Below are 23,788 nucleotides of genomic sequence, written 5' to 3' on the forward strand. Positions count from 1 at the left end.
AAGGAAAGTGTAGGTTTTCCAGACAGGGCTGCTGGGGACTGGCCCATTTCCAACCTCCTCTCTCACCACCTCCTGGGGGATTGCGCTAGCTGAGTTTGTGTTGAGATTTTTCATTGTATGTTAAGGCCACAAGTGGGCTGCAAGGCGCTGCCTGAATCTGTGTGCCCACCTCCATAAGTGAGGGTCTCCTGTCGACCCTGTCACTGCAACCGCACCTCTAACACACACAGGTGCACATAGGCTTGGCCAGTTTCCCGATGGATCCTATCAGAACTTAAGAGCATTTCTGCTCCAAGGTCAGTGATAGAACTGGGCCCCACATACTTAATAAAAGTTTTGTTAATAGTTCACACTTAACAAATGTTTCCCTAACAGTTGAGTGAATGAATAAGAGAAATGGAAATGTTGGGGTTTATCAGCCGGAGGAATGGGACTTAGCTTGCAGATAAGAGAGTTAAATTAGTTGTCATTTAAGAATTTCCTGACTATTAAACTTTGGAATGATCTATGAACGGAAATGGTGGGGTTTCTTTCTCAGGAGACTTTTACCAGGTCTGGGTTATTTACTTATGGCCCTGCCTACAACCGTAACTAAATGATGATCTAATATTTCTGAGAAGGGCATGGCAACTCACTCCGGGACTCTTGTCTGGAGAATTCCACAGACAAAGGAGCCTGGTGGGCTACAGTCCATGGGGTCGCAAAGAGTCAGTCACGACTGAGAGCAACACAATATTTCTGAAAACTCCTTAAGAAGCCCATGATTTTTATGACTCAATACCCAACATTACCAAAGAGGTAGGTCTGTATTTAAAAATCCATTAAAAAAAACAACTTGCAGTAGAGAGAGTGGCAAAGTGCAGACACTCCATGGTGAAATTGTGTGTATTTAAATCCTGCGGCACCCCCCCCCCCCACACTGCCGGCCTCCTATTAGCTGTGGGACCTTGGGATAATGATTTTATCTGTGCCTCAGTTTCTTCATCTGTAAAATGGGGGTCAACTTTACAGGACTATTGTGAAGATTAAATGACAAACCGAGAAAAGCACGTACAACCACCCTTGGCCCATTTTAAGTGTCCAATAAGCATTAGCTATTGCTGTTTTAAATAGGAAATTTCCTTAATGTGTTCTTGTCTGTAAATTCAGATTATTATTATAATTAAGATTTTGTTTTAATTTGCCTGCGTTGGGTCTTAGTTGCAGCCACAAGTGGGATCTTCATTTCGGCTTGCAGCTCAGTAGTTTCGGAGTGAGGGCTCAGTTGTCCTGAAGCACGTGGGATCTTAGTTCCCTCACCAGGGATTGAACTAGTGTCCCCTGCACTGGAAGCGTGGATTCTTAACCACTGGACCACCAGAGAAGTCCTGGATTCAGATTATTAATGTGATGGAAAGCGAGAGAAGGATGAGCTCTAAGGTCTATGGTTTTGAATTGTAACTAGGTGAATGCTTATCAGAGGAAGTGATAAGGGATTCCAAAATGATACCTCCATAAATGTTTACAATACAGGTTTAATAAAGTATGACTGAATGTTTTCCACATACCAGGCCCTGTGCCTTTCCCATTTTATAGAATCTTTGGCTTAGCCCTTTGAGTTCAATGCCATTTTAGAGGAGGACGTTGAAGCTTGGAGAAGTTAAAGGAGTGTCCAAATCACAAAGCTTTTAAGTTGCCAAGGCCAGATTCAAATGAAGTGAAAGTGTTAGTCACTCAGTTGTGTCCGACTCTGTGACCCCATGGGCTGTAGCCCTCCAGGCTCCTCTGTCCATGGGATTCTCCAGGCAAGAATACTGGAGTGGGTTGCCATTCCCTCTCCATGAGATCTTAGCAACCCAGGGATCCAACCTGGGTCTATGCATTACAGGTGGATTCTTTACCTTCAGGGCCACCAGCGAAGTCCATAAATTCAAACGACCCCAAGTCTATTTCTTCATTATAGTAAATGAGTTAGAAAATAATGATGCAACTTAAAACACATACACACACACTTACCACGTTTATTTCAGATGTAACTTTGCAGGAATGTAGATCAGCGGTCAGAAATTGCAGAACTTTAAGTTGGGCTGGTTCATTTTGGAAGTTGAGCAGGATTTGGAAAAAACATGCTCACCTCAACCATCCATGTCCCCCAATCTCTGGATGGCTGTTTAGTCCTCCAACAAGTTAATTGTTGGTGAGGGTGCCGCTCCAACAATGGAAGAGATGCCTTCTTTCCATATTAGAACCCTTTTCATCAATAACTGGGTCAGCCCTGGAGCAACCAGGCAGCTTTTAAAATCTAAGCTTAAATTAAATTTAAAAAATAAGCTTCAGTTTATTTTTATCATAAGAGTGGAAGCTGCTGGAAAAAGTTTTTCTTTATTTTGATTTTTCTTCTTTAGTTAATGCCCTAAACAGAGAATAGAGGTCATCTTTTAGGACATTTGATCCCAGTAAGATTTTGGTTGGGGAAGAGGAGTGAAGGACTGCACCTTAATTATTGTGAGGGCTACTCAGAACTTTTCCAGCTGGCAAACCTAGGGCTGGTGCCTTGTGACAACAAAAGGATATTTGCTTGGGGCTAATGACATTTCTTCAAGGGAGTTCTGTAAAAGGATCAAAGAGAAATCATGAAAACAAAATTGAGTTGGAAGTCCTCTAGAGATCATTTTGTGACTATATGTTTTTACAACGTTATTGAGGTATAATTGACATACAATAAAATGCACATAAAACATATAGTTTGATGTTCTGATATCCATACTTACCTGTGAAACCATGACGACAGTTAAGATAATGAATGCATGCATCACATTCTAAATTTCCTCATGCCCCGTGTAATCTTTCTCTCCCAGCCCTCTCCATGATCCCTAATTCCCAAGCCAACTCATCTCCTTGTTATTCTAGCTTAGTTTGTAGAATTATGTATGTATGGAATCATGCCATATGTACTCCTTTTGGAGGGAGGGGGATGTCTAGCTTTTTTTTCTTAACCCAGAATAATTACTTGGAGAGTCATCTATGTTGTTAACTAGATCAAGAGATAGTTCCCTTTTAATTGCTGTGTAATATTCCATGGCACAGTTGTACAGTGGTTTGTTTTAGCCATTCAACTGTTGGTGGACTTACACACTTTGCCTGTGATTTTAATCCAACCTTTTAATTTCACTCCTGGAAAAACAAAGGGCAAAGGGGAAGATGTCTTCAGAGAGGTGGCTTGATCAATGTCCACAGTGCTTTGGGGAGTGATGGAGTGAGGAGAAAAGAGTCAGCTACCCTGGGAAGCTATGCTGGAGGCCTGATGGCATGAAGTGTGGCTTGGCTTGGTTTGCCTGGGGTGTACCTTCATTTGAATCTTTGAATCCATAATAATATCAGGAATTTTTAAAAAGATGGCTTGGCATTTGTTCTGCGTGTATTTATCCATGCGCTCAGTCATGAAGTCGTGTCTGACTCTTGCAACCCATGGACTATAGCCCACCAGGCTCCTCTGTCCATGGGATTTCCCAGGCAAGAATACTGGAGTGGGTTGCCATGTCTTCTCTAGGGGATCTTCCCCACCCAGGAATCGAACCCACGTCTCCTGCATTGGCAGGCGGATTCTTTACTACTGAGCCACCAGGGAAGCCCATTGGATGGGAAAAGCAGAACTATTGGTGTATATGCTTGGCATGTAGATCTCAGCTCATCTTACTGAAATGAATTCCAAAGAGGGAAATCACTTCTTCTTCAGAAGATGAGACGTGGGGAGAGGCCGGGCTGTAAATCTTGGAGGGGAGGACTTTAATGCCACTTAGAAATCAGGCCTGAAACACCCATAATGTTTGTCAGTTCACATTTTAGTGTTCTTGAGTAAGTGTGCAGGGTGTGGGGGATGAAATATGGCAGGTATTTGATTTAAAAAGCCTGCCCAGATTTAATGTCCTGATAAAATGTATTAAATCTTTTAAGGTTTTAATGAATCTAGTATGTGTTTCATAAATCAAGAACTCTGCTAAGCCGTCTCCTGGTTTAATAAGAGTAAACTCGGAAATTGCTCTGAGCAGAAGCAAAATACATTTATATCACATTGAAAAGTAATAGATTTTTAAGCTGAGGGGGTCTTTCTGGGCCTTTTAAGCTGTTTGCTTATTACATTGCTCCAACTCCTTCAAATATTAAACCCCAGGCAAACACGTGCTTAACCGTATCAAGATGTGAACCAGCACAAAGGTAAAGATTATTTGAAGGAGAGCAGAAAACAAAGCCAGTATTTCCTGACCTGCAGACCTCAGACCAAGTTGCTTTCTGCACCAAAACCAGACTTTGTGTATCTAGGCTTATGGTGGTTGGCTAAAAATCATTAGTAACTGTTATTAAACTTCCTTTCCTAAATTCTCTAACTCCTCCATCCTCACTCCAACACATTTGCTGGACTCACCCAACACATTTGCTGGACTCACCCAACACATTTGCTGGACTCAAGTGGTAAGTATGTAACACCCTTTCTGGGTTTTACAGCTGTCCAGGAAATGGCTTTGAAGGTTGCTGGTCAGACTGTCTATACAGCGGGCTGGCGTATAGGAGACTCTTCTGTCTTCCACCAAGGGCCCTACGGTTGTTTGAGACCATGTGGACTGCAGCCTGCCAGGCTCCTCTGTCCATGGGATTCTCCAGGCAAGAGTACTGGAGTGGGTTGCCATGCCCTCCTCCAGGGGATCTCCCAGATCCAGGTAAAGGGTTGCTTTTGTTCCTTTCCCTTCCTTTCGTTCTTGAGTTCCCCCAGCACCCAGGACTCCAGCTCCAGCAGGGGTGGGGAGAGGGATCCTGGGGGAGTGGGTGTAACAGCTGGGTCTCCCTGAGCAGGCTGGGATGGGAACCCCCTGGTCCCCATTTTGCGGTGGGGCAGATTCTGGGTGAGATGGTGGTTCAGGATACTTGCAGGGGGGAGGGGGTGTTGGAAGAATGAAGTGGGGGTGGTGGGGCTGGAACATTCCAGAGCACAAAAGCTGGCAGGGCTTGTGAGCTCCGCAGGGGAGGGAGCCGGGGCCCCATAAAGCTCAGTGTGGAGAAGCCTGTCCAACCTCATTAGCTGTCACGGGCAACAATACTGATCTGGCAATAAAGGCGATTCCAAACCTGTTGGTCATTAATCACCCGCCTGACAGTTGCGAATGGAAGTGGAAAAACCTCATCCCGCCCCCCCCTCCATCCTCCTCCCCCCATGGCCCAGCTCTGGGGTTTCAGGTTACCTCTCGGTATATATGGGGTTCGCTGCTGGGGGCCGGTCCATCCCCCTCCGCTTTTCCAGGGGCCGGGTTCCGAGTGGACAGGCCACAGGTCGGCCAGAGCAGATTCCTGCTCCGGGACCGGGAAGCGAGGAGGTGCAGGGAGGCGCCACCCCCCTACCCCTCCCCGGTCGGCCCCCTGGGATCCCGGCTGAAACTTGGCCAGCAGGAGCGTGGGGTTGGGGAAAGCTTGTCATCAGCGCTCCAGCCTCGTCTTTCCACACCCCCTTGCTCTCCCTGGCATCCCCTCTTTCTCTCCCTCCCGCAGCCGCCAGGTGCCAACATTATTTTCCCTTCTCTTCCTTTTCTAGTCTTCCCACCCCTTAGCCTCCGATCCCAACACCCCCAGGCAGATCTCCGCTCGGGAAAAGCTTTCATTTCAATCCTTTACGCCCTGCTCTAAATGTTAGACCCGTGTCCTTTCCCAGAGGCACTTGTATGGTTAAGCCTTGTCCTGAACCGAGGCATTTGGCGACAGGCAACTTGGTTGACAGTGATGGCTTGTGCGTGGGTCTGTCCCGGCGCCCCCTGAAGGCAGCTTGCGGGAAGTGCAGCTGAGGCTCCTGGTCCGCGGAGTGGACCGGCAGTGATCAGCTCGGGACGAGGTGATGGGCTAGGCCAGGCTGCAGCGCCAGCTCTGCAAAGCTCTGGCCTGCTCCTCATGCGCTTGAGCCACGTGACGTTTTAGAGCCAGGCGGTGCAACTTTTGCTGCGTTTCTGCCTCCTTCCAGAGGAAGAGGAGGGCTTCCCTGCTAGCTCAGTGGTGATAACTCCCCCTGCCAAGCAGGAAACGCAGGTTCGATCCCTGGGTGGGGAAGATCCTCTGGGGCAGGAAATGGCCACCCACGCTGATATTCTTGCTTGGGAAGTCCTATGGGCAGAGGAGCCTGGTGGGCTGTAGTCCATGGGGTGGCAAAGAGTTCCCCGTGACTTAGCTGACTTAGCAAGGGAACAGCAGCAGAGGGAGAAGGGTGCAGAGAATTAGCCAGGACTTTCTGAAATGGTAGCCTGACTCTAATTTGCATACTTCTTTTGGCTGTTAGGAGGGGCGGTACAAGAGAGAGGAAACTGAATGCTAAAACCTAGGATGGGGAGAAATTATAAAATTCCAAGTGATCTGAACTGATCCTCTAGTTTCCTCATGCTTTTCGGAATCCCATGGGCAAAGATTGACTTGGCCTGGCCCACATTAGCTGGTACCGTCTGTTCTCCCCACAGCAGAGAACAGCAGCGTCTGTCCCCAGCTGATCCGTCCAGACTACTGTGACAGAGATGAATTCCCATGACCAACTACCAAATGGAACAAAGTGGAAAAGAGCAGTTTTTAAGGTCTGTTTCATAGTTTTCTTTACATTCCTCTTTCTTTTATTTCCTTCTGTTTTTTTCCTAATACTGTGATTGTTCTTCATTCTACCTCCACATTAGAATCACTGGGGGACCCTTTAAAAAGTAGTGATGCCTAAGCCACATTCCCTGATAACTCTTTTTTTCCCTGAACAAGTGACATTAAAATCTTTTTTGTTTGTTTATTTTTGGCTGCACTGGATCCTCTTTGTTGCTGCTTGCAGCCTTTCTCTAGTGGTGGCGAGTGGGGCTACTCTTCGCTGTGATGTGAGGGCTTCTCATTGCGGAGGCTTCTCTTGCTGCAGATCAGAGGCTCTAGGTGCTGAGACTTAGTAGCTGTGGCGTGTGGGCTTAGTCATTGCAGCGCATACGAGCTTAGTTGCCTCGCGGCATGTGGGATCTTCCCAGACTGGGGATCAAACCCGTGTCCCCTGCATTGGCAGGTGGGTTCTTAACCACTGGACCACCAGGGAAGTCCTCTCTGATAGTCTTATTGATAACACTGGTCTGAGATGGGGTCCCCCCATGGAAATACCTTCAGGTGATTAAAGTCTCCGGTGGGGCTGAGAACTGTGGGTGTAACGTCTTTACACTCATCACATCGGTTCCCATCATTATGTCTTTGCTTTTGAGTTTCCTCCGCCTGGAATGCCTCCTCTTTTCTGTCTGCCTGTTGACCGACCAGCTGTGACCGACCGCTTCTACTGTGAAGTACAATCTTATTCGAGAGAGGAAAGAAGCAAAAGATGTGGTCTTGAGCTGGGGAAATAATACACGTTAGGTGCTCATAATGTTTCTCTGTGACGACTAAATGGTCTAATAACAGAAGTAGGTGCAATCGGAGCTCAGAGGGAGAAGTCAGGGAGGGCTGGCGCAGTCACGGGAACTTGTGTTGAGGAAAGGGCTGGGCTGAGCGTCCATGGGTGTTGGGGTTTGGAGACGGAGGCAAGGAGGATAGAGGACTTCAGGCAGAGGGATGACATGAGCGAATGAGTAGAGGCTGAAATGATCCGGGCATGTGCTGGGGACACGGAGAAGGTTTGCTTGACTAGACCGAAAGTTCAGCCCGTCCCCCTCCTTCAACCTTGCACTCATCCCCACCAGGCTTCCTGGAGCTTCACCCTGGAGTCCACCTCATCAGGAGTTGTTTTGTACTGTTTGGTCATTTTCTCTTTCTTCCTTTCTTGTCTTTCAGGCTTTTATTTAAGGGCACTGATCCACGATGGATTTTAGATCTTGTTGGACGCAGCCACATCCATAGACGGCCTGTACTTGTCAAAAGCAGTGATCTTCTCCCCTAGGATATCTCTTTCAAATTTGTCGTCTTCCGCTACCCACTGTATTTGAAGTTTTTTAAATTCCGTACCCCACCAGAACTAGTTTAGAAGAGCCCCATACCAGGCCATCTGCCGCGTGCTTCTGACACACTCCTCTAGTTTCGTTGTATCTGTGTCATCACTCCAAGATCTCACGTCTAGTAAGAGGGAAGACTTGGCAACAAGGGCTGGGTTTTTGGCTTTCTTTGATCGTGCTGTGCAAGGCATTCTTCTCTTAGCTTTTTATCTTCTTCACTTTCCCCTCCCTCATCAGACCCAAAGAGATCACTGTCATCACTATCTTTACTATCTGGAGCTCCACTTTCTGTGGTGTCTTCCACACCAGCAGGGCCTTACTTGCCCAAAGCTTTCTTCACTCCTGGCAGGCTGACCTTTTCCTTTTCGTAAAATTTGATGTGATTGTACCACCATAGATCATGGCACAAGCTAGCAGGTGATGGGCCCGAGACGGCTTCAAATACTGCCGCGTTGGCTTGTGATGGTATATATCTCTTGATGTAGATTTTGTCTGCTGAGTAAGTCATTGAGCACCTGGAGGCCGATGGGGCGTCTCAGGTTTCCAAAATCCAAGGCATGGGCTGACGGAGGCCTGGGCAGCAGTGGAGGAAAAGAGGAGCTCAGGCGGTCAGCACCAAGTGCTAAGAAGAAAAAGGATGTTCGGTCAGTTCGTGTGTGTGTCTCCAGACCCCGCCAACAGATCTGTAAGCAACAGGGACCTGGGACTATATGTAAGTTGGGACTTCAATTCAGTTCAACATATTACTTATTGATTGCCACTTCTGTGCCAGTTCTAGGCTTTTGGGATTCAACTAATCCCAAACAGAGGATCTAACTCATTTGAGCCGAGATTCTAGGCAGGGGTGATACAGACACCAATAAACACTATGAATAATATATATAGGTAAGTTACATAGTCTAGTGAAAAGTATAAGTACCAGGGAAAAAAAAGAAAAAGAAGAACAGGGCAAGAGGAATCAGGAGGGAGTAGGTGAGTGTGTGTTTGTGTGTAAAGTTCTTAAATGGAAGGTGTTAAATGCAAGATCTGACAAAGTCTCATTGAGAAGGTAAATAGTCACCAAAGACTTGAAGGAAATGGGGGGGTGTACCCAAGTGGATCTCTGGGAGGAAAAAGAGCTCTAGACAGCAAGAAGATTTCTGTGTTGCAGTAGGCCTGGCCTCTTGAGGACAAGCACAGAGGCCGTGTGGATGAGGCCCAGTGATGGAGGAGACAATGATGGGAGAGGAGGGCAGAGAGACAGCAGGGATCTGGACCATGCTGTGTCTCAGAAGCCACCCTGTGGGCTTGGGCCCTTGCAAGGTTTCAGGCAGATGAGGGACATGGTCTAAATGATGTTTTTAAAAGACATCTTGGGCTGCTGGATTGAAATAGACAATGGGGTTTGGGGATAGAGCGTCGGCAAAGGTATAGCCAGGAAGTCCATCATGAGATCAGTGTTTCCAGACACAGCCGAGTCCACTCAAGTCAGTGAAAGAGGACCTTCAAAGCATTCACGTGGGAAGGCAGGGCATTATAGTATGTGTGATCAAGAGTATCATTAGAAGATGCCCATTATTTTGATTGGGCTTCCCGGGTAGTTCAAACAGTAAAGAATCTGCCTGCAGTGCAGAAGGCCTGGGCTCAATCCCTGGGTTGGGAAGATCCCCTGGAGAAGGGCATGGCAACCCACTCCAGTATTCTTGCCTGGAGAATCCTGTGGACAGGAGAGCCTGCTGGGCTCCAGTCCATGGGGTCGCAAAGAGTTGGACAGGACTGAGCGACTAACACAACAACATTATTTAGATTCTTGACCTGGACTGAATAAGCCTGACCATCCAGCTTGGCTTCAAGAGACAATTCTCTCCCTTGGAATTGCCTGGCGGTCCAGTGGTTAAGACTCTGAGCTTCCCCTGCAGGGGGCACAGATTCGATCAATGGTTGGGCAGCTAAGATCCCACATGCGGCACAGTGCAGCGCCTCTAACCCCGAAAGGGACATTTGTCTCCCCTAATCAACACCCACAACTTTGTCATTGCCAGTAAGATATGTGATGGGCTTTGAAGGTGATTTTAAAAGAGGTTCACAGCATTTCGAGCAAGGTAAGAGAATAGAATAAAATGTATGTCATTCCAAAGTATCCATTTTGAGTTGGACAGTATTTTGATGTCTAAGCCCTGTTAAGTCTGTTAAAAAAAATTCTGCTACTTTATAGTATTTCTTCCTCTGTACTCCCCCCTTCTACTGAGCAGGGGCTTGGCACTCAGCACGCAGTACACTCAGTAAGCACTTGGGGAATGGAATTAAGCCTTGGGCATGCTGGTATGTGCTCATTTGCAAGGCAGTATTAAAAATTCCATTTGAATTTCCAAATCCAGCTAGTTTCAACTGGGCAATGTATTTTTTTTTTCCCTTAAAGAGAAGTGAGACCTGCATATTTAAAAGAAGTTCTTTACCTCCACCCCGCCTTCCCTGCCCTCCCCTCCCACCCACCAACGAGAGGCCAAGGTGACCACTTTCTGTTCAGTTTCTTACAAGTCCATTTAAACGAACATGCAGCCAAGGTGTTAATCAGTCTGTCACCCAGTCAGCAACATTGCTGACCGGTTTCTCTGAGTATTAGTCACCAAGAAAGAATACCAAAGAAATAGAAACCGTCAACTTTGTCCCCGTATTGCTCCCAATCTGCCTAGGAAACCAGGAACCATGAAGGCAATAAGGACATTTACAAAGAGACGCTTGTGGGCGATTCCAGGAAGGAGACTCCTTATTGCCAAATGTGCGTGTATCATTGTAAATCCCTCAATAACACGATGTTCGTTATCCCTGTAACGATCCTCTGAAACAAGATCACAGTGTCCCAGCTGGAAAGAACCCATCTTATCCAGACCATTCCCTCTGTGAGCGGGAAACCCGAGGCCCAGGTATGTGAAGTGCGTCACCCTGGGTCACCCCGGGAGCAGGAGGGGCTGGAACCAGGTCTCTGGGCTCCCAGTTCTTTCCTAAAGTTCACAGTGAGAGGAGGCTGGATAAAGCTGGGAGAAAAGCTTGATTTGGCAGGAGGAGAAAGAACAGGCAGCTAGGGGGAAAAGTGCATAACAGTTTGTCATTTCACAGAGGAGGGTCCAGGCGGGGAAGATGTACTGGTTCATCTGAGGGGTGTGGAAGGGGAGAGGGGTCACAGCAGGGGGACCCCTAGGTCCAGAGTCACAAGAATATTAGCTTTTGATTATTATTTTCTGAGGCTGACCCTTCTGCAGCTGAAGGGGGTTGGAGAGTTCAGGAGTGCCAGACTGAACGAAGGCCAGCTGGGCGGTGATGACATGGCGCAGGCCTCAGTGATAAATGGGGTTTTTCACATGGGGTGTTTCAGTCCCAACCACTGGGCTGGAACAAAGACCCTCAACCAGGGACACCCAAGGGAGAGATTCACCTAGTCCTGTGACCCACACGCTTCAGCTCATAGCAGGGATCAACTGGAGGTGAGCCTTGCAAAGCCACCCAGCAGGGGCCTTCCCATTGGAGCAAAGCCTGAAGACTGAGTCTGTCCAGCTGTCTGGTCGGGTCCCTGCTCCAAATGGAAAAAAAGCAGCAGGACCTATGCTGGTGATTCTCTGCAGTGTTCTGGCCGTGGTTCACTGTGCCATGGGGAGTGAGACGGGGGTGAGGTGGGAACCCGGGTCTTTTATGAGCAGCAGCCCCATCAACAGCCCTGCCAGGGGACTTGTTGCTGCCCTGAAAATAGTTTAATCAATTGTCTTTCTAGATTCCATATATATACATTAATGTACAATTAATACTTATCAGCTAATAAATAATGTATTAATTAATATACAAAAAATATTTATTATCCTCTTTCTGACTTACTTCACTCTCTATAATAGGCTCTAGGTTCGTCCACCTCATTAGAACTGACTCAAATGCATTCCTTTTTATGACTGTGTAATATTCCACTGTATACACGTACCATATCTTCTTTACCCGTTCATCTGTCATGATGGACATCTAGATTGCTTCCTTGTCCTTGCTATTGTAAATAGTGCTGCAGTGAACACTGGGGTGCACGTGTCTTCTGCAGTCCCACTACTGGGCACATACTCTGGATTTTCTGGCCCCGAGGCATGTGGGACCTTAGGTTCCCGACCAGGAATCACACCTGCACCCCCTGCGTGGAAGGTGAAATCTTAACCACGGGACCACTAGGGCAGCCCCAGGGCCCACATTCTGAGGAGCAAGCCTTTCAAAGGGAATTCATGTGAGTCCAACATTTTAAAACCCTCGCCTGGAGAACAGCCTTTCCAGCTCTTTCTACGTGAGGGCTGCCATCTTTCAGAGTACTCGGCACACTCTCCGCCTTTTCTAGACATTTCCAGCCCTTCCTCTGAACCGACCTCTCCTGTGAAGGCTGGTGGCCCTGAGCATCTGTGCTGCTCCTTTGGCCTCAGCATCCATGGTCCACAGTTCTCCTATACTTGCTATTTCCCCAACTCGATTGCAGCTACCTGGGTTTCCCCTCCCCGCTGCCTCCCTCTGTCTCGGTAGAGCCAGGATTCCGTGAGTATAGAAGCCCTGACTTGATCTGCCCTCTTGGAGCCTGGCTCTTCTCTCCTGTGCCCTTTGTCACCTTGCTCAATTGGCCCCAAGGATCCTTGGTGGGCGCCATCTCTCTGTCTCTGTTGCCCAGGACTCTGTTTCTGGAACAATAGGATGGAGTCTGTTCCTCTCCTAAGAGAGGGCTGAGTTCCGGAATGGGGGTAAGAGTTCCCTCTTGGCAGAGCTGGGCCAGCCCAGTCAGGCGGCCAAGGGACCATTGATCTGAGTCCAGTGAAAAAGTGGCTTCTCGGGAGCCCTGGATCCAGGCCCACTTCCAGACAACTTCTTCTTTCAACGCGCTTTCGTGTGTTTTAACTGCACAAACACGCCCGTTCCCAGCTGTCCCTGAGAGACGGTGTTGGTGGTGGCGGTGACCGCAGCAGGGGTCAGAAGGAGGGGCCGGTGGGGAGGGCGGGCTGGGGGCGTCTTGCTGCATTCGAGACCTTTCCGTGGTCAGGGCTGAGGTGATACTGTGGGTCTGCAGACACAGTCCTTCGGACACTCTCTGACTCCTGCAGAAACTGGGTGACGCCTGTGAAAACACAGTCGTGAGTGTAGGGCGAAATCACACAGACATCTCACCTCTTTCTTCTGCCTTTTATACCTCCCTCTCATTTTCACACACTCACACACACACACACTCACACACACTCACTCACAAACACTTAACCAATTAAGTCCGTCGAGCGCTATTTGCGGATGACGGTGTGGAATTGTGCCGGAGTCGTGTCCGGCATCATTAAATGTCAGCATTAACAATACGGCACTTGGCAATCAAGGCCGCTCTGTGGCTGTTAGTCATTAATCACCATCTGACAGTCCTGAATTGGAAACGAGGTGCCTGTTCACATGTGCTCCATGGACCCAGTTACCCTCTCGGTAATCAGTCTCGGAAAACTTTTCTTTGCCTCTCTGCCTGCGAGGGCCCCTGTCCTGGCGAGGGGGCGGGGGTCCTTAGGCTGAGCCTCTCTCCTCCCCTTCTTCCCCTTCCCCTCCTTCTCCTCCTCCAGCTGCGGAAAGGAGCCCAGGTCCTAAAAAAGCAGGGGAAAGAGGAGCATATTGTTTTTGGCCTACCCTTTCCCTCTTAGGCCTGTTTTATGTAGCCTTGTTTTTCTATTTTGGCCCCGTGGCCAGGAAAATTCTTTTTCTCCCTGAAGAAATTCTGAAAGACAGCAGGGAGCTCGGTTCTGTTCCAAAAGCTGGTGGAGTCAGTTCGTCAAGTGCGTCCTCAGGTGTGGACCCGTGTCTGGTAGATGGGAGGGAGGGCCACTTGACGAATTTGGGGGATCGCTTCCAGCCACGTGGGCCTGAATTTCCATGGGTCTTCTGGGTCCCTTTGCATAATTGAGACGGACGACTGTTTCTCCTTGGGGTCCAATCTCAGCACCTCTCTGCAGTCTTATTCATCCATTTGTTTGTTCTGGAAATATCCACTGGGTGCCTGTGATGAGTCAGGCATGGACTGGACCCTGGGGCGGCAGCGATGAACACGGACCCAGGTCCCTCCCTCGGGGTGGCGGCTCTGAGTGGGTGAGATGGCGCTCAGAGACAGAGTCTGTGTGGCCCCAGGCTTGTTCTCTGTCAGGGAGTCTCTACCTCTGCATTCTTGGTGAGCATGCTGCAAGCCTGCCGGCTCCTCCTCGGACACGAGCATCTGGGAAAATGGTCATATTCCAGAACTTTCCCATCAGACATCTTGTTCTCAGCAGCCCCTGCTCTCTGCCAGGTGGGGGCTGCTCCCCAACAGGTGAGCACTGATGCCTTCCCTCTGGACCCCTTTCACAAACACATCTAATGATGGCTTTTCAGGATTTTGTTCCTTAACTCCAAGGAATGAGTTGAGTTGGGGGAATTTCAGCCACCGTGGTGAGCTGGTAGTAGAAGCAGGTCAATGACGGCCTTGTCCCCATGTGGGTCTCCTCTGCCTGCCCTGAGGGTTCACCACTCCAACCAGGATCCCCAGGGCGACCGCCTTGTCCCTAGGACCACCGCTCCTGCTCTGTGCTGACGAGAAGGAAAGACTTCACGCATCAGTGCGGGCTGTGCCTTCTTTCTTTCTTCCCTGCTGGCCCTGTCTGTGGTCCCTCCTCCGAGTTTCATCCCTGGGTCTCCTCTCTCACCCAACTGAGGATTTCAATTCGTGGACGCTGACCAACACTTAAACCCTTTTGCTGTTTTCCAATTAAATAGAATTTAGCAAACTTTCACTGACTGTCTGCCACATACCTGGAGCTGTCCCAGGCACTCAGGGAGCACAAAGATGAAGGAAAGAGCCTTCTTGCCTTTAAGGAATTTATGGGCTGGTGGAGGGCCTCCCAGGTGGCGCTAGTGGTAAAGAAAGTGAAAGTGAAGTCGCTCAGTCGTGTCTGACTCTTTGCAACCCAGTGGACTGTAGCCTACCAGGCTCCTCTGTCCATGGGGTTTTCCAGGCTAGAGTACTAGAGTAGGTTGCCATTTCCTTCTCCAGGAGATCTTCCCAAGCCAGGAGTCGAACCTGGGTCTCCTGCATTGCAAGGAGACGCTTTACCGTCTGAACCACCAGGAAAGTAACCACCTGCCAATTCAGGAGACCTGAGACGCAGGTTGGATCTCTGGGTCAGGAAGAGCCCCTGGAGGAGGGCATGGCAATCCACTGCAGTATTCTTGCCTGGAGATTCCCGTGGACAGAGGAGCCTGGTGGGAGTTGCAAAGAGTTGGACGTGACTGCAGCAACTTAGCATGACTTAGCATGTATGGAGGGTGATGAGGGGTCCTTTTATAGAGAAGAGCTAGAAAGAGGTTAACATCAAGGGGCTCGAGGGATTCAGAGCGAGGGAAACCTACAAGTGGCTGGGGTCAAAGGACCATCGAACTCGTGGGGAAGGGAAGAAGGAAGATCTGGTTGGACTGGTCTGTGTGGGCCGTTTTGTGGCAGACTTGAAAGCCAGATTAAAGGTTTGGCCTTAGGTAGATAAGACCCATGGGTTTCCAAGAGTAAGAAACACACCGCTACTTATTTCATCAAAAATATATCTTTCAGAAAGAGAGAAGGCTGAGTTCCCCCTCGAGCTTTACATTCCAGGCAAGAACCATGTAATTATAGATTGACTTGAGTGATCACCAGTTGAATTTTGGTCTCTATCAGCAGCTGTCCATGCCACAGCTCTGGGAGCTAGAAAAACCTCGAAGCCCTGTCCCGGGGTGTCCCCGTGACTCTGAGAGGTCTTGGCAGCGCCAGCTCTACCTCTGTCTCCCTCTGGCTTGCGCAGGTTTGCAGCCCTGCCTCCCTCCTGCCTCGGGCCCTGGGCATGGGGTGACTGAGTGGTCTGGTCTCTTACCCTCAGCATCCCTCCCTTCTTCTCCCAATTCATCCCCTCCTGGTTCTTCCAGGGCCCGGGCTGCATTTTTGTCCTTCCGTGGGGGCCCAGCTACAGGGGATGGTGTCTGCACGGCAGGGGAAGACTGGCTGCTGATCGGGTGTGGACTTCTGAGCCCGAGACACTCTCCCTGCCTCCCTGCCTGACTGCGCTCAGCCTTCACGGCTGAGCCGCAAGGTCACGTTCCCAGAGACTCTCCCCGACCACCTTGGTTCTAGACGAGGATTCCTTGTTACCCGCTCTTTGTACGCACCGTGAAAGTTTGTCATTGCTGCTGCCGCAGTTTGTAATTATTTTTTCAGAGGTTTATTTGTTCGACTGTAGTGGGCCCTGTTGCTGCACTTGGGCTTTCTTTAGTTGAGGAGAGCGGGGGCTCCTCTCCAGGTGCGGTGCTCAGGCTTCTGCCTGCAGGACCTTCTCGTTGCAGACTTTCGAGTGTGCAGGCTTCGGGAGTCATGGTGCGTGGGCCGTAGAGCAGCTGGCATGCGGGATCTTCCCGGACCAGGGATTGCATTGCATTGCAAGGTGGCTTCTTCTTTTTTTTTTTTTTTTGCAAGTTGGCTTCTTAACCACTGGACCACTAAGGAAGCCCCTCAGTTTATAATTACATGCTGATTTTGTTTAGTTTTTCCCCTGCATTAGTTTGTAAGCACCATGAAGGCAGGCGCTGAGTGTCGTTTTGCTCACAGCTGTATACTCCTAGTTAGCCCCATGCCAGGTATGTCTTAGGTGCTCAGGAGGTGATGTGGAATGAATGCCTTGGGTCCGTCCAGCACCTGGATGGTCTCAGAGCTGGTTGGGCCTTTAGCCAGTGGCCTGCTACTGCTGCTGTTAAGTCACTTCATTTGTGTCCGACTCTTTGTGACCCCGTGGACTGTAGCCTACCAGGCTCCTCTGTCCATGGGATTCTCCAGGCAAGAATACTGGAGTGGGTTGCCATTTCTTTCTCCACCCAGTGGCTGAGGGGTAGGTGGACCTGGACATGATCCTGGACATGATCATACTGAGTGAAGTAAGTCAGAGAAAGACAGCTATCATATGACACCACATATGTGCAATCTAAAAAAAAAATACAAGTCAACTTATTTACAAAATAGAAATGACTCTTGCAGACATAAACAACGAACTTATGGCTACTAAAAGGGAAGTGGAGGAAGGATAAGTTAGAAATCTGGGATTAACATATACACACCACTGTATATAAAATAGCTTAACAGTGAGGTCCTACTGTATAGCATGGGGAACTATATTTAGTATCTTGGAAGGACTGATGTTGAAGCTGAAACTCCAATACTTTGGCCACCTGATGTGAAGAAATGACTCATTGGAAAAGACCCTGATGCTGGGAAAGATTGAAGGTAGGAGGAGAAGGGGACAACAGAGGATGAGATGGCTGGATGGCATTACTGACTCAATGGACATGAGTTTGAGTAAACTCCAGGAGTTGGCGATGGACAGGGAGGCCTGGCGTGTTGCAGTCCATGGGGTTGCAAAGAGATACGACTGAGCGACTGGACTGAAATGAACTGAATAACCTATGATGAAAAAATCTGAAAAGGAGTATGTGTACGTAACTGAGGCACTTTGCTCCATAACTGAAACTAACACTGCATTGTAAATCAACTATATTTTAATAAAGAAATGAGGCGTGAGGAGGGTAGGCATGACTTGGCATTCTTGGGGAGCCCCCCCACAGCCGCTCATGATCTGACCCCATGGAAGATGCTTAGTTTGTCCAATAAGAGACGCTGGGAGATGGCCCTGGTTTCAGAGACTAGCTTCTCCTTAGATGGAGTCCCCAGACCTGGGAGCGTGGCTTGAAAAAGATAGCTATGGAAGTTCCAGAAAGAACCAAACAGCCCGTTCCTGATCCCAACTGCCCTCCACCAGCCTGTTCTTACAGGCTTCTGAGCTTGGAAACCCCAAAGAAGTTTTGGGGACCATTCTTTTGCCGTACCTGTGGACGAGCCACAGTGTGCTGGGGAGATGGGAGAAGAGAAGAGAAGGGAAGAAAACAGAGTTCAGAGCCAGGCTGGCCTGAGGGGAGCAGCGGGGGCTGGGGGGTGTTAGTGTCGTGGGTGGGTGGGGGCACACCCACTTCCTCTTTCCCCACTTTCAAGGGGTCTCCCTGCTGTGCCGGCTTGATGGTATGAGAGCTGAGGAAGGCAGGGCAGTGGGTGAAGCCCTCAATTCATGCAAGATGGAGAGGAGACCCTTGACCCCAAAGGTGGTCCTCAGCCAGGGCTGGTACCACCCCAGGGGCGCTGGGATTGTATTATGTCTCCATGATTGGTGGGCGTGGGGTGGGGGATGCCAGCAAGTAGTGTCAGTTTTTAAAACTTGTTTTTAATTGGAGTGTAGTTGCTTTACAAGGTTGTGTTAGTTTCTTCTGCACGGTAGCATGAATCAGCTATAAGTCCACATAAATCCCTTCTCTCCTGAGCCTCCTTCCACACCCCCCACCCCCTAGGTCATCACAGAGCACTGAGCTGAGTGCCCCACGCTCTGCAACAGCTTTTTGTTGTTACTGAGTGACTAAGTCGTGTCCGACGCTTTTGCGACCCCGTGGACTATAGCCCGCCAGGCTCCTCCATGGGATTTCCCAGGCAAGAACACTGGAGTGGGTTGCCATTTCCTCTTCCATACTGCAGCTTCTCACCGGCTTCCCACCAGCGATCTATTTTATATGTGGCAGTATTAACATGTGTGTATATATAAATGCTACTTTCCCAATCCAGCAGGTAGTGTCTTGAGACCGAGGATGCTAACCTTTCTGCCCTACATGGGAGACGCCTTCCCAGTCGGGAATTGTCTTGTTCCCAGGGTCCCATCTGAGAAACACTGGATGAGAGGAAGATAAGGGCTTTGATGCTTCACTCTTGGGGGTGTAGGATGCCCCGTGGTTCCATCCGCAGAGCTCCTGAGATCTACGGGGAGGGGGAGAGTGGACAGGCCCACCCCTGACCATGGGGGCGTGTGACATGGTGCTCAAGGACAGCCTGGGTCGCCGCCTCCTCATCCCCCCTCTTCAGCCCATTTGCGTCCCCCCGCAGCCTGCAGGGCTCCCCAGCAGGCCCTGTGCACCCCGCCCCGGGCCTCACCAGCTGTGATGTCTAACTTTGTCCATATGCGGGGCTGCTTTGGTATCAGAGAAAGGGGAAACGGCGGAGAGCTAGAGGTGGGTGTGGGCAGAGGTGAAGGGTAGCCGTGGTGGTTGGAGGTGTGTGTCTGATGGTTTGGGGAGAGGCTTTTTTTTTGGGGGGGGGGCGTGTTGCTGGGAAGGGGGCGGTGCTGGGGGAAGTGGATGGCCACAGGCTCTGGCCTGTTGGGAGGACGCCGTTGGCACCCGGAGAAATCCATCCAGCGGAGCCAACCCTCATTAATCATCCGGGCGGCTGAACTGCCAGCTCCTTTCAAGATCTTTCAAGAAGGGTTTTCACCCAAAATAGAGTTGAAAATGTGCTGGGCCCTACTCAGGATCCCATCAGTCTGGGCATTATGGAAAGTGTCGGGCGGCCTGTGACGGACAAGGCCCACTCTGTTGCAGGGGTCCTGACTCCCACAGCCTGTCATATCAAGCGCCTGATCAAATTTGACAGCTTCATTTGTACCTACAGAATAGATAAAAGGGGCTGTTCATTGAAACAAATGGAGGGGAAGGGGTGGGGGAGGGATGGGAGGTGGGGGGGGAGGGGGCGAGTGCGTGCAGTGCTGGGGGGATGGATGGCACTGGGGAGGGGGCGGGGGAGGGCCATGGTTATAGGGGCAAGGGGGTGCTAAGGAGGATGCTGCCAAGAGCGGTCTCTCCTGCAGCACCGCCAGAGAAGGGGGAGACAGGTGAGTCTCAAGAAAGGGGGTTGGCAATGGAGACCCCCACCTGTGAGGGCACACTGAGAGGCTCCCCAGCCCCTTCTGGGGGGCTCCGGGCCCCGAGGCTGTAATTGGAGCCAGGAAGCTGGGCCTGGAGCAGGAGAGTCCGGGGTGACTGGCTGTGATGCCGGGATGTGAGCCAGCACGTGGGAGGCGTGTCTCAGCTCCGAGCCCCGAGCTGAGGTTTGCGGGTGGCCCCCAGCACTGACTTCCTGAGGGTTACGTCCGTAGGTGCCTCTGTGTTCCTTACAGATGGCAGCTGGTTGGCGTGGGCTGGAGGACGTCCCCGTACCCCTGGCACAGTCCGGCTTTGGCTTTGTTGAGGCTGCCCCACTGGCCTGGAAAGACCCCTTCTTCCTCCTTCCGGGGGGTTTAGTGAACAAGGGAGTCCTCCCAGACCCCCCAGAGTGCTCCAAATGCCTCGCAGTCTTCACGGCTCCCCTTCGTTTGTTAATGTCAGACTTGATGTCCTGTTGTTAGCGTGTGTTTATTTTCAGTTAATTTTAATTTAATTTTTAAATTTTGGCTGTACAGGCTCTTCAACTGGGGGCTTCCCAGGTGACACTAGTGGCAAAGAAACCACCTGGCCACGCAGGAGATGCAGGAGACGTGGGTTCGATCCCTGGGTCAGGAAGAGCCCCTGGAGGAGGGCATAGCAACCCACTGCAGTATTCTTGCCTGGAGGATCCCATGGACAGAGGAGCCTGGAGGGCTGCAATCCACAGAGGATGCAGAGAGTCAGATAAGACTGAAACGACCCAGCACACAGGCACGGGCTCTTGGTTGTGGTGTGTGGGGCTTCTCTCTAGTTGTGGCCCACTGGGCTTGGCTGCCCCGAGGCATGTGGGATCTTCGTTCCCTGATCAGGGATTGCATGCACTGGAAGGCAGATTCTTAACCACTGGGCCACCCGAGAAGCCCTACTAATATGTGTTTGTCCTGGTTCTCCTACCAGATCGCAAGCAGTTTGGTGCGAGGGTTGGGCGTGTGTGTCTGACACGTCTTCTGTCCTCTGACAGCATTTAGCACCCATAGTGGGTTTTCAAGGAGTGTTCCCACAGGAGACTCCACAAGGCTCAGAGGTGACATCGGGAATCCAGCCTGGGGCTAGGGGGTTCAGCGGTTCACCACTGGTCTTCAGAGGAGAGGGTCAGAGGTCAGCAAGGCTCTCCCTATCCTGACCCCGCCCACCTGGCGCCTTTGGAGGACTTAGACGCTCCCTTCCAGGCTGATGCAGCCCAGGCCGGCGGTCTTGGGTGGCCCCGGAGACGCCTCAGGCTCCTGTGGCTGGACAGCTCTGGTGGCAGGAACATAGGTGCCTGGAATCAGATCGACTTGGTAGGGGGTCTTGCCTTTTCTGCTTCCTGACTTGGTGACGTTGGGCAAATGTGTTTAAGAGTAGATTTACTGCAGAGAGGAGGTGCTAGGATTAAGTAAAACCTGGTATGGAAAGTACTTAGCACAGTGCCTGGCATACAGCAAGCACTCAATTAATGTTCGAGAAGGAGGAAGGCCGGGTCTGGCCCTGTTGTCCAGACCTTTTTCCTCTGAACTTAAAGGACATCCGGTTGATGGCACGTGTTTGTTAGTGACCATCGATTCTTATCACTTTGAATTGATCCTTAGTTTTTTGTAAGTTTCCCAGATGGAAGCTTTGCCTGAGTGCAATACACAGAAGTGCAGCGCACGTCTACCCCTCTTGTCAGGAGTGGATGTTAAGATGCTGCCTCAGGGTACTTCCCTGGTGGCCCAGTGGTTAAGAATCTGCCTTTCAATGCAGGGGACGTGGGTTCGAACCCTGGTCAGGGAACTGAGATCTCACGTGCCTTGGAGCAACTAAGCCAGCATACCACAACTAGAGACCCTGTGCCACAATGAAGATTCCATATGCTGCAACTGAGACCCGATGCAGCCAGATAAATAAATAGATAAATATTAAAAATAAAGATGCTGCTTCAAGATTACAAGGTATATGGAAGGTCACGAACCTCTTTGAACTTCAGGATCTCCTAGCCCTGGGATGTCTGTCCTGCTGGAGTGAGGTCAGCCATGTCCGGCTAAAGCATTCCATCCCAGTGTCTTTCCTATAAACATTCTCCAGGTGAACAAGGCTGTGTGAGCTTGGAAGGGCTTCTGTCGGGGAAGGTCTGGGGAAGCAGGCGGAGGTGAGGGAGTGAGGGGGAGGTGAGCTCTGTCCTGGCTTCCCCCCAACACACTTTGTGGCCCGTGGCATTCTCTGCATGCCCTCATCTCGCCAGAGGGTTAGTTTCACCCTGATTATGGGAAGGGCAGGGTGAAAGCCGGTCAGAACGCTCAGAAAGCACCTGGGGGGGGTTCCCCTCCAGCTCCCCCCTCCTTATGGGCACAAGGGAGTGTCGGTGACTTGCCCTCACAGTTAGGAGGGGCCAGAGGATCATGAGCAGAGGTTATATGTGTCATTTTTGGCCTGAGCTGTGTGACTGTTCATGCCAGCTCTCCCCCTGCTGAGGCTGGCGGGGACATTAGGGGGCCTGGTTAATTATGTGCAACACTGTGATGCTTTCTGAGGTTCACCTTGGTTAGACTGAACTGGAGTCCTAGTTATTTAATCAAACTCTGCTTCCAAAGGAATTCTGTGGATGTGATTGAAGTCCCTAATCAGATGACTTTAAGTAGCTCAAAAGGGAGATGACCCAGGGTGAGCCTGACCTAATCAGTTGAGCCCTTTAAAAGACGCATTCCTGAGCTCAGAGATTCTGTAGGGCTCATGCTGGTAGAGTTTCAGCCTACTTGTGATCTTGACTTCCTGCCTGCCTTAAGAATTTCCAACTTGCCACCATGATTGTGTTAAGTCAACACCTTACAATAAATGCCTTGCTATTAATATATTATTGGTTCTGCTTCTCTGGTCAAATTCTAATTTATGTGAGATCCTTGTCAACCCATGATGGAGATGTAGTATAATTGAAAAATAAGCTTTTGTTGTGTTAAGCCCCCCAAATTTTTGTGTTAATTTGTTACTGCAGCATAATCTAGCCTATACCAACTTTTGCAATAGCATTAATAAATCCTGAGTCCATCATATCTTAATTAGCTTATCTGTCTATCTCCTACTAGACTGAAGCTCCTTGAGGCTAGGGCCAGGGTCTCTCTCATCTTTTTAGTGCCCAGAGGAGACCACAGTACCTAATGTGCAGTGGGCACTCTGTAATGTTTAGCAAGTGAGTCAAACTACTGCACTCAGCAGTGTCTCAGCTCTTGGAAGAAGGACCCATGTACTTTCAATTGCATGGTGTCCAGTAGGGTCCCAACCCATGTAGACACACTGGCCAAGACATTCTGACGGGACAGTTCCCCTTAGTCTATCCATCCGCAGCATCTAAACCCACTTGGGTACAAAGTCTGAAGCTGCTGGTTCAGTGCAAAGAGTTTCATAGTCAGCACTGCAGTTGTATCCTGATTCCACAGCTCTCTCACTGTGAAATCCTCAGCAATGTCCTTAACCTCTCCAAATCCGTTTTTTCATGAGAGTGAACTGCAGGTTTGTTGTAAATATTAAATATTTAACTGAGCCATGGCATACACAAAATGATGCTTATAGAGATGCCACAAGGCAGCGGTCCCCAACCTTTCTGGCAGTAGGGACTGTTTTCGTGGAAGACAATTTTTCCATGAACCAGGTCGGGGGGATGGTTTCGGGATGATTCAAGTGCATTACATTTATTGTGCATTTTATTTTTATTACTATTTCTATTACTATTCCATCAGCTCTGCCTCAGGTCATCAGGTATTGGATCCCGGAGGTTGGGGACCCCTGCTCTAGGGTATGCCTGGCTTATTGTGTATTTGTTTGGTTCTGCCTGTATTTGAAGGTGTCAAAAGTGAGAAGGATAAGTGTGACTGTGTAGTCATACTATTCCCTTTATGGACTGGGTACAAGCCTGTATATAACACACACCACACACACATACACACATTCACACATCCACCTACCCAGGAGAGCAAACAGGATGTGGGGAACGTGCAGCGACATCTTCCAAATGACTGTTTCCATTCTAAAATCTG

At 49.8% G+C, this 23,788-nt stretch overlaps 1 pseudogene; it reads right to left on the minus strand.

Moving 5' to 3' along the window:
• Nucleotides 1-5,522: 5,522 nt before the first annotated feature.
• On the minus strand, nt 5,523-23,756 carry LOC110138055 (elongation factor 1-beta-like; annotated as a pseudogene).
• Nucleotides 23,757-23,788: the final 32 nt, after the last annotated feature.

The sequence above is a fragment of the Odocoileus virginianus genome, chromosome 32 (genome assembly GCF_023699985.2).
Source record: "Odocoileus virginianus isolate 20LAN1187 ecotype Illinois chromosome 32, Ovbor_1.2, whole genome shotgun sequence".
Classification (NCBI taxonomy): domain Eukaryota; kingdom Metazoa; phylum Chordata; class Mammalia; order Artiodactyla; family Cervidae; genus Odocoileus; species Odocoileus virginianus.